Source organism: Macaca nemestrina, chromosome X, assembly GCF_043159975.1.
Source record: "Macaca nemestrina isolate mMacNem1 chromosome X, mMacNem.hap1, whole genome shotgun sequence".
In the NCBI taxonomy this organism is placed as follows: domain Eukaryota; kingdom Metazoa; phylum Chordata; class Mammalia; order Primates; family Cercopithecidae; genus Macaca; species Macaca nemestrina.
Window position 1 is genome coordinate 60,165,235 of NC_092145.1, and position 17,168 is coordinate 60,182,402.

The 17,168-nt window shown below is 34.6% G+C and overlaps 1 pseudogene; it reads right to left on the reverse strand.

Moving 5' to 3' along the window:
* Positions 1 to 16,406: 16,406 nt before the first annotated feature.
* LOC112427765 (ADP-ribosylation factor-like protein 5A pseudogene) lies at positions 16,407 to 16,795 on the reverse strand (annotated as a pseudogene).
* Positions 16,796 to 17,168: the final 373 nt, after the last annotated feature.

Below are 17,168 nucleotides of genomic sequence, written 5' to 3' on the forward strand. Positions count from 1 at the left end.
TAATGTTTGCAAGAGTGTACAGTAATATCCTAGGCCATTACATTCACTTACCACTCACTCACTGACTCACACAGAGCAAATTTCAATCCTATAAGCTACATTCATGGCACTTGCCCTACATAGGTATACCATATTTTATCATTTACATAATATTTTACTGTACATTTTATTGTTTAGATGTTTACATACACAAATTCTGACCATTTTTCTATAATTTCCTACAGTATTGAGTACACTAACATTCTCTAAAGATTTGTAGCTTAGGAGAAATATGCTATTACATATAGTCCCCATGTATGGTATACCAACTAGGTTTGTGTAAGTACACTCTATGATGTATGCACAACAAAATTGCCTAGTGATGCATTTCTCAGAACATATTCATGTCCCTAATTAATGCATGACTACACACACACACACACACACACACACACATAGTATTTCATCAATTTTGTTTAAAGCTGTATGAAATAATACAATAGCCATTTCTAACAACTCTAAGCAAAATAAGAACAGAAGTTAAAGTATTTAATTATAACATGAGTACTAGCACAGATGCAAAGCTTGTCAGCATCATTTAGCATTGTAGTGAAGCTTCTAGTAGACATATAATATTCAAATACATTCTAGATTGAATGTGTGTCAAAATATTATTACTAATAATTAATACATATTTACAATGTAGCAGAGATGCTGGGGTGATTTTTTGATCAATACTAGAATTCAGAACCTTCAAAAATATTTAAAAAATCAAAATCAGATATATTTGAGTATACAAAAAAATTAAAACTGTTGTACATAAAATGTTACCATAATGTTAATAAATAATCTTTGGATTCGGAAGGATATACTTACAATGTTGATAGAAAATGTATCTTATTCATTAAAAAAAGTTGTTAGAGATTTACTAGGAACATTTTATAGAATAGAACAATGAACAAATTATATAAATGAGAATTTTAGAGATGAAAAAACTAAATGGATAAACACATGAAAATGTTATATTTATATTGTTAATATTATACAGTTATTAAAAAGTATGAATTAGAATTTTACCTTTGGAGTGAGGTTAATGTAGATTGATAAAGAGGAGTGACAGAAAACAGAAAAGAAAATAAAGCAAACAAATAAAAAGACTGTTATAAAAGAAAAAGGGCATATATATTATAATTATATTAAGTGTTCTGTAAATTATACATGTATAAATAAATATAAATATTAAAAATTTCAAAGAGGACATTATATCAGTTTTTTTTGTTACAACCTAATAAATCACCACAAACTTAGTTAAAACATTACATTTATTAACCCACTGTTTCCTTGGATCAGGAATGGTGAAATTGCTTAGCTGAGTCCTCTGCTCAAGGTCTCACAAGGCTGTAATTATAGTGTGTTAGTTAGGCTGTGTTTCTTGTACTTGTGGCCCTCTATTAAGCTCCTTCAGATTAGTGAAAGTATTCAATTTCATTGGGTTGTAGTACTGAGATTCCTATTTTCTTATTGAATGTGAGCTGAGAGGGTTGCTGTCAGCTCTTACAGGTGTTCACAGACCTGTTAGCAACACAGCAGATAGCTTCTTTAAAGCCAGCGGGACAATCTCTCATTCTAGTCTGTTAAGATAGATTCATGCATCACTATAACTAGTAATGTGGGTTCCCTTTCTGTCTCCACCCAAATCAATATTGATTTGTAATTCCCAATGTCAGGGGAGACATCTGGTGGGAGATGATTGGTTCATGGGGGCCTGTTTACCTCATGCTGTTTTCCTGATAGTGACTGACTTCTCACAAGATCTGATGCTTTTATAAGGCAGTTTTCCCTGCTCTTGCTCACTTTATCTCACCTGATGCCATGTACAATGTGGTTGCTTTCCCTTCTGCCATAACTATAAGTTTCCTGAGGCCTCCACAGCCATACAGAACTGTGAGTTAATTAAACCTCATTTGTGTATAAATTACCCAGTCTTGGGTAGTATCATAGCAGTGTGAGAATGAAGTAATACAGGAAATCGGTACCACAGAGAGTGGGGTACTGCTATAAGGATACCCAAAAGTGTGGAAGCAACGTGGAACTGGGAAACAGGCAGAAGTTGAAACAGTTTAGAGGGCTGAGAAGACGACAAGAAGATGTGGGGAAGTTGGGAACTTCCTAGAGACTTGTTGACTGGTTTTAATCAAAATGCTAATAGTAATATGGACAATGAAGTCCAGGCTGAGGTGGTCTCAGATGGAGATGGGGAACTTGTTGAACAATGAACTGAGGGTCACTCTTGCTATACTTTATCAAAGAGACTGGCGGCATTTTGCCCCTACCCTAGAAATCTGTGGAACTTTGAACTTCAGAGAAATGATTTGAAATTGGAATTTATATTTTAAAGGGAAGCAGAGCATAAGAGTTTGGAAAATTTGCAGCCTGATGATGCAATAGAAAAGAAAACCCCATTTTCTGGAGAGAAATTCAAGTCTGCTGGAGAAATTTGCATAAGTAACAAGTAGCCAAATGTTAATGACCAAGACAATGGGAAAAATGTCTCCAGGGCATGTCAGAGATCTTGGCAACAGCCTCTGTAATCAGAGGCCCAGTGGCCCAGGAGGGAAAAATGGGTATATGGCCCAGGCCCAGGCGTCCCTGCTCTGTGCAAACTTGGGACTTGGTGCCCTGTGTCCCAGCTACTCCAGCTCCAGTCCTGGCTAAAAGGGGCCAAGGTACAGCTTAGGCCATTGCTTCAGAGGGTGCAAGCCTCAAGCCTTAGTGGCTTCCACATGGCATTGGGTCTGCAGATGCACAGAATTCAAGAATTGAGGTTTGGGAATATCTATCTAGATATCAGAAGATGTATGCAAAGGCCTGAATGACCAGGCAGAAGTCTGCTTCATGGGCAAGTCCCTCATGGGGAACCTCTGCTAGGGCAGTGCAAAGGGTAAATGTGGGATTGTAGCTTCCACACACTGTCCCCACTGGGGCCTAGTGGAGCTGTGAGAAGAGGACCACTGCCCTCCAGACCCCAGAATGGTAGATCCACTGACAGCTTGCACCGTGTACCTGGAAAAGCCACAGACACTCAATACCAGCCATGAAAGCAACCAGGGCAGAAAGCTGTATTCTGCAAAGCTACAAGGGCAGAGCTGTCCAAGGCCATAGTAGCCCACCTTTTGCATCAGTATTCTCTGGGTGTGAGACATGGAGTCAAAGGAAATTATTTTGGAGCTTTAAGATTTAATGTCTGCCCCACTTGGTTTCAGACTTGTATGGGGCCTGTAGCCCCTTTGTTTTGGCCAATAACTCCTATTTGGAATGGGAACATTTTTCCAATGTCTATACCCTCATTGTATCTTGGAAGTAACTAACTTTCTTTTTATTTTATAAGCTCCTTGGTGGAAGAGACTTGTCTTGTCTTAACTCATTCCAGCATTAACCCAAAATTCCACAGTCCAAAGATTAGACTTCAGGAAACTGAGGGGAAGGCATAAGTGTATTTTGCAATGTGAGGATTTGTGATCTGTGAAGGGCCAGAGGTAGAATAATATGGTTTGGCCCTGTGTACCCTCCCAAAACTCTTCTTGAATTGTAATCTTCATAATCCCCACATGTCAAAGAAGGGACCAGTTGGGAAGTGATTGGATCATGGGGGTGATTTCCCCCATGCTGTTCTCATAATTGTAAGTGAGTTCTCACAAGATCTGATGGTTTTCTAAGACAGTTTTCCCTGCTTTTGTTTGCTTTCTCTCACCTGCCGCCATGTAATATGTGCCTGTTTCCCCTTCTGCCACAATTGTAACTTTCCTGAGGTCTCATAGCCATGTGGAACTGTGAGTCAATTATACCTTCTTTGCTTATAAATTACCCAGTCTCAGGCAGTTTCTTTATAGTAGTGTGTGAACGAACAAATACATCCAGTAAAGGTACTACCTATGTAACTATTGAAATAAGTATCTTTGCCATGTGGTTTCTCTTCTTTTTCTATATACTAAAAAAATTCAACAAGCAATAACTATACATGTATAATAATAACCATGCAATATATAAAGTTGAAATTTGTGATATCAATAATGTAAACTAGAAGAAAGCAAACTATATTAAACTAAAGTGTTTGTATACTGTTTAATATAAATGGGTATAACTTCAAATTAGTTTACTGTAAATTTAACATGCCAATGGTTATCTTCACCAAGAAAACAACTAAAATATATAGAGAAAACAAGATGAAGAGGAAATAATAATAAAAAAAAGACACACTAGAAAGAAACATCAATCAAACATCAAACACACAAAAAAGTGTCATTTGATGAATTGAGGGCAAAAAATATGGAAAACACTTAAAAACCATTACAGAAAAATGCCATAAATCTCTTCCTTTCACCTTACTTTAAATGAAAATTGAATAACTTCAAATATTAGAAGACAGAGACTAGGGGAATTGATAAAAGGGGAAGATCCAATAATATGCTGCCTACAGAGACACATTTTAGAAACAAAGACACAAATATATTGAAAATAAAAAATAGAAAAAATAATATTCTATGTAAAGAGTAACCAAAAGAGACCTGCTAGGAGGTGAAATAAGATGATGGAATATAAGGCTTCACTAACTTTTCCTTCTGCAAGGACACTAAGTTAACAAGTATCTATACATAAAAAACACCTTCATGAGAACCTAAAGGTGACTACTCATGGTACCTGGTTTTCCTTTTATATTGCTGAAAGAAGAACTGAAGAAATAAAAAAAAGTCCCTAATCATGAATGCCACCTCTTCTTCACTCTCTGGCAGCAGCGGTGTGGTGTGGAGAGCATCTCTGGGCACTGAGGGAGAGAGAACACAACATATCAGACATTGAACTCAGTGCTGTTCTATTAGAGCAGAAAGAAAAACCAGACCAAACTCAGCTAATGGAGGGAGCATTTAAACCAGCCCTAGCAGATGGGAATTGACAGTTCCAGCAGTCTGAACTTGAATGCCTGAAAACCACAACACCTAGGACTACAGTACTGTTTGTTTGCAAGTAAACTTAAAAAAACAGTTTGGGCCATAAAAATTGCAACCATTCTGTGAGTCCTAGTGCTGTACTAGGCCCAGAGACAGACTGGGGGACATACAACATACTGACACAATAGCTGAATCAACCAAGAGAGTGCTTGAATCACCTTTCCCCTAACCTCAGGCTGTGCAGCTCATGGCTCCAAAAGCAACCCCTTTTTTCCAGTTGGAGAGGAAAGGAGAGGGAAGAGTTGGAAGGACTTTGCTTTGCATTTAGGATACCAGCTCAGCCACAGCAAAATCGGGCACTGATTGGATTCATTAGGCCTCTGTTCTAGTCTCTAGCTCGCAGACAACATTTCTAGATACACCCTGGGCCAAAGGGAACATGCTTCCTTGAAGGAAAAGACCCAGTCCTCGCAGCATTATCTCTCATTAACTGAAGAGCTCTTAGGCTCTGAATAACTCACAGTGATACTCATGTACTATGTTAAAAGTCTTAGGTAAGCCTCTGGTACTTGATGGCTTCAGGTGAGGCTCAGCACATTACCACCAGTGGCAAAACTCTTTCTGCTTGTGGAAAGCAAAGGTAAAAGTAAAAGGGACTTTGTTTTGCCCCTTAGGTACCAGCACAACTACAGGGGGCTAGAGCACCAAGCAAGCTCTTGGGGTTCCAAATTCCATAACCTAATTCTTGGAAAGCATTTCTGGACTTACACTGGATCAGAAGCTCACTAAATGAAGGGTGAGTCCCAAGCCAGGCAGCATTTATGACAATCTGACTTAAGAGACCTTGGGCCCTAAGAAAACCTAAGTGATAATCTGGCAGTACTCCTTATGGCCTGGGGTGACAGTGACTATGGTATGGTTCTCCTCTGCCTTTGGAAAAGAGAGGGAAGAGTGGAAAGGACTTCATGTTGTAGTTGAGTGCCAACTCAGCTACAGTATAATAGAACATCAGGGAGAATTATAAGGTTTTTACTCTAGTCTCTGACTCCCAGCACCTCTGGACCTACCAGGGACCTAGGAAATCCTGCCACCCTAATGAGAGGTACAGAGCCCATTCTGGCTTTGCCACCTGCTAATTGCAGAACCACTGAGCCTTGAGCAAACATAAGTAGTAGCCAGGTAGTGGTTACAGTAGGCCATGGGTGAGACCCAGTGCTGTGCAGGCTTCAGGTCTCACCCAGCACAGTTATAGCAGTGGAGGCTACATGACTGCTTGTGTCACTTCAACTGTAGCTTCAGATGGCTCAGAATACAAAGAGAGAGACTCTGTTTTGGAGAAAGTAAGGAAAGAGAACAAGAGTCATGCTCCGGTAATTCAGAGAATTCTTCCCAATCTTGTCCAAGACCATCAAGGTGGTACTTCTATGAGTCTCCAAGAACCACAGCATTACTGGGATTGGAGTGACCCCTAAAGTAGATTCAGCTTAAATTACAGCACTCAAGTCCTTTCAAATATCTGGAAACCATTTCCAAGAAGAATAACTACAAATAAGCCCATACAGTGAATACTACAATAAATACCTAACTCCACAATGCTCAGACACTGAAGAAAAATTTACTAGCATCAATACCGTTCAGAAAAACATGACCTCACCCAATGCACCAAATAAGGCTCCAGGGATCAATCTTGGATATAAGAAAAAAATATGTACAGAATATTGAAAATAGTGGTGTTGAGGAAACTAAGGAAATTCAAAGTAACACAAAGATGGTATTCAGAATCCCATCAGATAAATTTAACAAATAAATCATAATAATTAAAAAGAATGAAGCAGCAATACTTGAGCTATAAGATGCAATGGCATACAGAAGGATGCATGAGTCCTTTAACAGCAGAATTGATCAAGCAGAAGAAAGAATTAGAAAGCTTGAAAGCAAGCTATTTAAAAATACATAGAAAAGGAGACAAAAGCAAAAAGAATAAAAAGCAATGAAGTACACCTACAAGATCTAGAAAACAACCACAAAATGGCAAATCTAAAAGTTATTGTCCATAAAAGGGAGGTAGTGATAAACATAGGGGTAGAAAGCTTATTCAAAGGGATAATAACACAAAACTTGCCAAATCTAGAAAAAGATGTTAATATCAAAGTGTAAGAAGGTTATAGAACACCAAGCAGAATTAATCAAAAGAAGAGTACCTCAAAACTGTTAATTAAATTACTAAATGTTAAGGATAAGGAAAGAGTTCTAAATGCACCAAAAAAAATAAATAAATAAAAATAAACAAATAGCATACAATGGAGCTCCAGTAAGTTGGGCAGTAGACTTTTCAGTGGAAACTTTACAAGCCTGGAGAGAAAGCCACAACATATTTAAAGTGGTGAAGGAATAAAAATCTGTTACTGTAGAATAGTATATCTGGTGAAAATGTTTTTTAAACATGAATGAGAAATACTTTCCTCGACAAAGAAAAGCTGAGGGATTTTATTAATACCAGATCGGTATTACAAGAAATTCTAAAGGGAGTACTTCAATCAGAAAACCAGAATATTAATGAGCAATAAGTAATTACCTGAAGGTACATAACTCCCTGGTAATAGCAACTACAAAATATACAGAACATTATAACACTAGAACTGTAGTGTATAAACATGTCTTATCCTAAGTAGAAAGACTAAAGAATAAACCAATAAAAAATAAAATAACTACAACTTTTCAAGGCAAAGTCAATACAATAAGATATAAATAGAAACAACAAAAAGTTAAAAAGCAGGGGGACAAAGTTAAGGTATAGAGTTTTTATAGTTTCTTTTTAGATTGATTTTTTATGCAAAAAGTGTTGTTATCAGGTAAAAATAGTGGGATGTAGGGTAGTGTTTGTAAGCCACATGGTAACTTTAAACGAAAAAAACATATAATAGATACATAAAAAATAAAAAGCAATAAGCCAACTCATATCACCAGAAAAGTCATCTGTACTAGAGGAAGACAGAAAGAATAAAAAGTAGGAAGAGAAGACCACAAAACAACCAGAAAACAAAGAAGAAAATGGAAAGAATAAGTCCATACTTATCAATCATAACATGAAATGTAAATGAACTAAACTCTCCAATAAAATTCACAGACTGGCTAAATAGATAAAAGAACAAGAATCATTGATTTGCTGTCTAAAAGGCACACACTTTGGGCCAGGTGTGGTGGCTCAAGCCTGTAATCCCAGCACTTTGGGAGGCCGAAGTGGGTGGATCACGAGGTGAGGAGATCAAGACCATCCTGGCTAACACGGTGAAACCCTATCTCTACTAAAAATACAAAAAAAAAAAAAAAAAAAAAAAAAAATTAGCCAGGTGTGGTGACAGGTGCCTGTAGTCCCAGCTACTCGGGAGGCTGAGGCAGAAGAATGGCATGAACCCAGGAGGCGGAAGTTGCAGTGAGCCGAGATCGCACCACTGCACTCCAGCTTGGGTGACAGAGTGAGATTCCATCTCAAGGAAAAAAAAAAAAAAGAAACACACTTTGACTATAAAGACTTAGGTAGACTGCAAATAAAGGGATGAAAAAAGATATTTCATGCCAATGGAAACAAACAAACAAAAAAACAGGAGTTGCTATACTTATCTCAGTCAAGCTATATTGCAAGACAAAAACTATGAGACCAAGATGGTCATCGTCTAATGATACAAGGGTCAATGAAGCAAGAGAATATAGCAATTTTACATACATATGCATTCAACACTGGATTCTCAAATATATAAAGCAAATATTATTAGAGCTAAAGGGAGTGATAGGCTCCAACACAATAATAGCTAAATATTTCAACACCATATTTTCATCACTGGACAGATCTTTCATAAAGAAAACCAAAAAAGAATAGTAAGACTTCATCTTCACTATCAACCAAATGAATATAATAGATATTTACAGAAAATTTTATGCAATAGCTGTGGAATACACTTTATTTTCCTCAACACATGGATCATTCTCATGGGTAGACCACAAGTAACAAACAAGTCCTAAAACATTAAAAGCATTGAAATAATATTGGGCATACTCTCTGACCACAATGGAATAAAACTACTAATTTTAAACGAGAGGAATTTTGGAAACCATATAAATACATAAAAATCAAAAGTATGCTACTGAATGACAGGTAGAAAAAAAAAGAAATTAAGAAGAAAATTGAACAAATTCTAGAAACAACAATTATAACAACATACCAAAACCTATGGAATACAACAAAGCCAGTAGTATTAAGAAGGAAGTTTATTGTTGTAAGTGCCTTCATTAAACAAGAGGAAAACCTTCAAATGAACTATCCAAAAATACATCTTAAAAAATTATAAAAGCAAGAGGAAACCAAACCCAAAAATACTAGAAGAAAAAAATAATAAATAACAGCAGAAAAATGAAATTGAAACAAAAATATGAGAGACCAATAAAAAATAGTTGATTTTTTGAAAAGTTAAAAAAAAATGGCAAACCTTTAGACAGACTAACAACAACAACAGCAAAACAACAGAAAGGAACTAATAAAATCAGAAATAAAAAAGAAGACGTTATAACTGATATTGCAGAAATTCAAAGGCTTATTAGTGGCTACTATGAGCAACTATATTTCAATAAATTGGAAAATCTAAAAGAAATGAATAAATTCCTAAATAAATACAACCTATCAAGGATGAACAATGAAAAAATCTAAAACTTGACAAAACTGATGTCAAGTAATGAGATTAAAGCCCTATTAAAATGCCTCCCAGTAGCAGAAAGCCCAAGACCTGATGGCTTCAATGCTGAATTCTACCAAACATTTAAAGAAGCACTAATACCAACCCTACTAAGGCTATTCTGAGAAATAGATGAGGAGGGAATATTTCCAAACTTATTATTTGAGGCCAGTATTACCCTGATAAAAACCAGATGAAGACACTTAACAACAAGAAAATGCTAAAGGCCAAAATCTCTGATTAATATTTATGCAAAAATTTTAAATGAAATACTATCTAAACAAATTAAACAGTATATCAGAAATATCATTCATGATGGTCAAGTGTAATTTATGCCTGGAATGTAAGAATGGTTCAAAATATGAAATCAATCAATTTGATACATTATATAAACAGAATATAGGATAATAGCCATAAGACCATTTCAATTGATGCTAACAAAGCATTTGATACTATCCAACATTCTTTCATGATAAAAACATTAAAAACCTGCGGATAGAAAGAACAACCCTCAACATAATAAAAGCCTTATATAAGAAATCCACAGCTAGAATTATACTTGATGACAAAAACTGAAAGCCTTTCCTCTAAGATCTGGAACATCGCAAGGTTTCCCAATGTCACCACTGTTATTCAACATAGCATTGGAAGTTCTAGTTAGAGTAATCAAACAAGAGAACAATGTTAAGGGCATGCAATTAGAAAAGTAAAAAGTCAAATTACCCTTGTTTGCAGATGATATAATCTTATATTTGGAAAAGCCTGAAGACTCAACAAGAAAACACTGCAAATTCAGTAAAGTTGCAGAATACAAAAGCAATATACAAAAGTCAGGAGCACTTTTACATGCCAACAGTGAACAGTATAAAAAAGAAGTAAAAAAAAAAAGTAACCCCACTTACAATAGCCACACATTATATTAACTATTTAGGAATTACCCAAAAAAGTGGAAAAAAATCTCTGTAATGAAAACTGTGAAACACTAGTAAAAAAAAATTGAAGAGGACACCAAAAAGCAGAAAAATATTGTCCGTTCATTGGAAAAACTAATATTGTTAAAATGTTAGCACTGCCCATGGCTATCTACAGATTCAATTCAATTCCTGCTAAAATACCTATTATATGCTTCACAGAAATACAAAAAAAAAACTAAAATAGAACCACAAAACACTGAGAATAGACAATGCTATCCTAAGGAAAAAGAACAAAACTGGAGGTATTATATTGCCTTATTTAAAATTATACTATGGAACTATACTAAGAAAAACAGCATGCTATTTTCATAAAAAAAAAAAAAAAAAAAAACAGAAACATAGACCAATGTAACTGAACAGAAAACCCAGAAATAAATCCATACACCTACAGTGCACTTGTTTTTGACAAAAGTGCCAAGAATATACACTGGGAAAAGGACAGTCTCTTTAATAAATAGTGTTGGGAAAACTGGATATCCATATGCAGAAGACTGAAACTCAATCCCTATCTATCTCCATATAGAAAAATCGAATCAAAATGGATTAAATATTTAAATCTAAGACCCCAAACAATGAAACCACTACAAGAAAACATGAGGGAAAATCTCCAAGACACTGGTATGGGCAAAAGTTTCTTGAGCAATACCCCATAAATACAGGCAACCAAACAAAAATAGACAATTGGTATCACATCGAGTGAAAAGCTTCCACATAGTAAAGGATACAATCAACAAAGTGAGGAGACAATCCACAGAATGGGAGAAAATATTGATAAACTACCATCTAATAACAAATAAGTATCCAGAATATATAAGGAGCTCCAACAACTCTATAGGAAACAATTGAATAATGTGATCAAATATGGGCAAAATATTTCAATGGACATTTCTTAAAAGAAGACATACAAATGACAAACAGGCATATGAAAAGGGGAGCAACATCATTGATTATCAGAGAGATGCAAATCAAAACTAAAATAAAATATTTTCTTACCCCAGTTAAAATGGTTTATATCTAAAAGTCAGGCAATAACAAATGCTGATGAAGAAGTGGAGAAAAAAAAAATCCCTTCTACACCGTTGGTGGGAAGGTAAATTAATACAACTAATATGGAGAAAAGTTTGGAGGTTACTCAAAGAACTAAAAATTGTGCTAGTATATAATCCAGCAATCTCATGGCTGTACTCCCAAACAAGAAAATCAGTATATCAAAGAGATATCTGCACTTCTATGTTTGTTGCAAGACTGCTTACAATAGCGAAGATTTGCAAGTAATGTATGTGTTCATCAAAATAAAGCAAGGTGAATGGATAAATAAAATATGGTAAAGATTCACAATAGAGTACTATTTAATTACAAATAAGAATGAGATTCAGTCATTTGCAACAATATAAATGGAACTGGAGATCATAACGTTAAATGAAATAAGAGTGGAAGTATTTTGGAGAATTAACTACAAATTTAATATCTCTTGTAAATATAGTGCTATTCACTTTATCTATTTCTTCTGATTTGCCTTGTTAGTTTGTATCTTTCAAATAATCTGCCTATTTCATGTAAGTTGTCATTTTTGGCAGAAATGTGTTCATCATATTATCTTATATTTTTAATATTTTTATTTTCTTGCTATCTTCTCACTCCCTGATATTGGTAAGTTATATCATATGTATTTTTTCTCTGATCAGTCTTGCTATAATTTGATCAGATTTATTGATCTTAAAAATAGCTTTTGGTTTCATTGATTTTCTATACCATTTTTTCCTGTTTTCTATTTTATTGGTTACCATAATGATGCACATTATTTCATTTCTTCTATTTACTATGCGTTTAATTTGTACTCTCTCTACTAGTTTAAGGTTGAAGCTTCACATATTTATAATTTTTGAATTTTAATATTTCAGATGAGTGGAGTACACATTTAAAATCCCATCACTGACAAATGTTTCCACTACAATTATGTTCTCTACTTGCGCAGGTATTTTACTTAACATTACAGAATCCCTCATATTCTGTCTAAATTTTTCTCGCAACATTCCTGTTTGGGGTAGTTTAGTCAATTAAACCAATTTGATAATTCAAATTTGGCAGGTAACTTTTTTCTACTTCAGAAATTTCATGAGATTTTAAAAATTCTTGGCATTTGAGAGATATGGCATATTATCACCTCTATATGACTGTGCTTTCCTTAGGAAAAAACTGTATTTTTGCCAGAATACTTTTGAAAATGGCATAGTCTTTGAATATGAAAAGTTATATCAATATATATTTAATAGAAAATTATTTTTACAGTAGACTTCAGCAAAAATATTGTGTCTCATAGTAGAGCTGTTTGAATAAATTTGTATTTAATTTTGAAGACTAAATGTTGCCAGTTTTGGTTAGTGTGTAAACTTCACGAACCCTCTTTTTAAATTATGTTTCCGTTCCCTTCATTTCTACTTTCATATTGCTAGGAACTCACAATCTGAAATTGGCTATTTCAGTTTGGCACCTTTCTCTTGCTATTTCAATTTGGCACCTTACTTCAATCAAGGAAAACAATTTGCTATATTTTAAGCACAATTGTGAATTGCATGTATTTCAAGGAGGATGTGCAATCCTAATCGCAAATTTGACAGGCATTTTCCATAAGTGTTTTCACTGTTATGATTTTTGGAATGCCTTTTTCATTACCGAATTTATTCTGTGTAGTATCAAACACTAATTTATGTATATTCCAGGGAACAGTCAGTTTTATTTCAGAGTACAGTTTGATGCTGTTTGTCAATTATATGCCTCATCATTCTGTCACTTTTGACAGCTCAAAGGAGTGAAATCAAAAGTTTTGTATTTTCATTAGCTCTTGAATTGGGTAGGAATAATTTTCTCTTGAACATAGTTCTTTTTAGGAACCTCTTTTAATGAATAGAAAAAATGATTAATTCATTTTAATTAGATAAGTGTTTAGTTCTATATATAAACTAGGTAAGCTTGACAGAAGAATGTACTGGATGCCTTTTAAATCTTTTATTGCCTAATTACTCTGTTTAGGACTTCCAGTACTATAATGAATACAAGTGTTGAAAGTGAATATTCTTTTCTTAGTCTTTACCTTACAGGAAAAGGTTTCACTTATTTATCATCATATATGATGTTAGCCATATGTTTTTCATATATGATTTTTATTATATTGAGGTAATTACTTCCTTTTATTTTGAATTTGTTTAAATAGCTTACCATGCAAAGTGTAGAATTATGTCAAATGATTTTTCTGCATCAATTTAGATAATTATGGGTTTTTTTCTCTTTTACTCTGTTAATATGGTGTTATTACAGTGAATGAGTTTTGAATATTGAGCCTTCCCTGCATTCCGGAAATAAATTCCACTTGGCCTTGATGTTTAATTCTTTTAATATGCTGATAATTCATTTAGCAAGTGCTTTAGTCATGATTTTACACTAATACTTATAAGGGGATGGGTCTGTAGTTTTCTTTTCTTCTAGTGTTTTTGTCTGGCTTTGTTATCTGGGTAATGTTGGCCCAATAGAATGAGTTAGAAGTTTTTCTTTTCTTACTTTTTTGGAAGAGTTTGAGAATTTCCATTAAACATTTTGTAAAAGTTTGTTAAAATTTATCAATGAAACCATTTTGTTTTTAACTTTCCATTGTGGGAATTTTTTATTGTTAGTTCACTTTATATTTAATAACTCCTGATGTTGTTCTTATTAATTACAGTTCTATTCAAAATTTCAATTTCTTTATAACAGATTCTTGATATGTTGTATGTTGTATGTTTCTATGAATTCATCTATTTCATTTAGATTATCTAGTTTGCTGGTGTACAGTTGTTCATAGTACACTCTTATAATCCTTTTTATTTCTGTCAAAAGGTAGTTGTGTCCTATTCTTCATTTTTTGCTTTGGTTGAGCCTTGTCTCTTTTTTTCTTAATCAATTCTGCTAGAAATTTGTAAATTCTGCTCATTTTTTGAAGAATTAGCTCTTCATTTCATTGATTTTCTTTACTGATTTTGTATTCTCTATGGTATTTACCACTACTCTAATCTTTTTCATTTCCTTCTGTGGACTTTAAGGTTACTTTTTTCATTCTACATTCTTAAAGTATAGAATTAGATTTTTAATTTGAGGATTTTTTTGCCTTTTATTGTAATTGTTTGGAGTTATTAATTTTCTGTTTTGCTTTGCTTTTGCTAAATCCCATGGGTTTCAATATGTCATGTTTTCATGGTCTTTTGTCTCAAGATATTTCCAATTTCTCTTATTTGTATTAATTCATTGGTTATTTAACAGTGTATTGTTTAGTTTCTATATATTTGGGTATTTTACAGTTTTCCATCTGCTATTGATTTATTGTTTTGTTCCACTGTCATATGTTGTATGATTTCAGTCTTTTTAATTTATCAAGACTAGTTTGTGTACTAACATGTTCTGTGTTTATTTCAGAAAAAAGATTATTCTGCTGTTGTTATGTGGAGTATTCCATATATGTACATTAGTCTACAGTGTTGTTCTAACTCTATTTTATTTTATTTTTAAGCCAAATTCCTAAAATCATTCAAAAACACTTGCATTTTATAATTGTCAAAATATGCATTTATGTAATAAAGTATACAACGAATTTAGAAATAAAAAGTCTCACACTATATTCCAAGTACCAAAATAAGAAGAAATTTGCAAATTAAGAAATTATCAATGTTGCTCAGAAACATGCCTTACTTTTACTCTGAAATTCACTTTAACTGCTTGACATATAATTTAATACTTAAAAATTGTATAGCTAAGTTGTTTAATAGTATTTCTAGAATGTTACTTTTCTGGGTAGATATGTTTCACGTAACAGTTTTCAATTGATGATGAGAATTCATTTGATAATTTTAGTCATAATTTATGATTCACTGATTAATGGATTAATAACTTATTCAGTAATTTAGATGCCGTAAGAACCATTGAAAGGAATAATCTGATAGTTGCTCATTGTACAATCCTGCCCATTAGTAATACTAAGCCAAGAATCTGATAGCTATCCCACTCTGTTGAATTACATGTTTCCATCTGTGCGATTTTGGTCAACAACAAAAAGTCCATACACAATGTCATGCCTTTTCCTTTCCATTGTTTTTTTTTTTTTTTTTTTTTAAACAAGCAGCTCCATGATTTGAGAGGTTGGTTAGTACAATACAGAGAACATAGGGAGAACGTATAAGATGGCATTTAATACCAATGCCAATACTTATTTCATTATGTTTATAACTAAGGATATTATTTATGCTTGTGTTGTTTTTCTTTAGAACATAAATCAAAGCCATTAACTTGAACTTGAGGTATATACACATTACACACACAACCTTAAGTAAAATACTTTTCATAAGCAACATTACATTTTAAAATATTGGAAACTGAATATCTGTGCTGATTTGTATTTTGACTTAATGGAACAAGAAGAAAACAACATTCAACTACTGATAACAAAGCTCTTAAAATTCAAAATGTCTTCCTCGCCCTTTGTACTTACCACAGGCTCCACAACGTCCTGAGAAGATTCATTATGAGAAAAATGTCAGTCACAGCTTTAATTACTTTCTTTGGAAAAAACTAATGAGAAAGCACATTGGAAGGTGAGACTTCATTTTTGTTTTCAAATAAGTGTTACTAATTTTTCTTCTTACAGCAAATGTTTAAATCAGTTCATTATAATATATCTAAACCTTTAACTTTTGCAGCTTTCAGGTAAAGTCCAGCACTTTATTCATACAAAGTCCATGAGAAGAGGTCAGTAGAGATCATCTAATCTTAAGTCATGACATCATCTATTCAAGTCCTTGCCACAATCCCTCGCCAGTTAGAGCACAGCATGCCTGGATATGCCACTGGTGATCTTTAATAGAAGTTAGCTTCAAAAACTGAGAGAATTATCCTACAGTCATGCATTCTTTAACATCTTGTTCATTAGCAAAAGTCAGCAATCCAGCTTTTCTTAGGCCCTCATGTGCTAACATTTTGTAGAGTTCTTCTCTAGTTACAGAAATCCTCTCTCTGTCTGTACTGTCCACAGCAACTATTACAAAAATTGGTAAAGGATGGTAGTTTTCTCTGAATTACCCAGCCCAACAATGAGAACTTTGTGCTCCTGATTGAACAGTCTCCATATTCTGGTGAAGAGAATTCCCATTCTCGGGCAGCGGATCCCCCTCCAGACAACCGGGCCGCCTGGCCTACCCTGGCTCAGGCTGAGCGGCGAAGAGAGAGACGCGCTGGAGCCTCCGCCTCTGCTGCTGCTCTCGCACTGGCGGCGGGACAGCTTCAGGGAACCGGAAGGAGGCCGAAGCCCAGGCCGCCCTGCCACGCGCGAGGCCCCGCCGCTTCCGCCGCGGCACTGGCCTGGCTCGCGGACATCGCTGCCGCGTTGTCTGGGCCGAGCCTCGCGGGTCACCCTCCTTCCCCAGCTCCTCTCTCTCTTTTCTTATTAAACTTCTGTTTGGTTGTTCTATTCATTATTGAAAGTGGAGTACTGAGGTCTCGTGTTATTATAGAACTGTCTACTT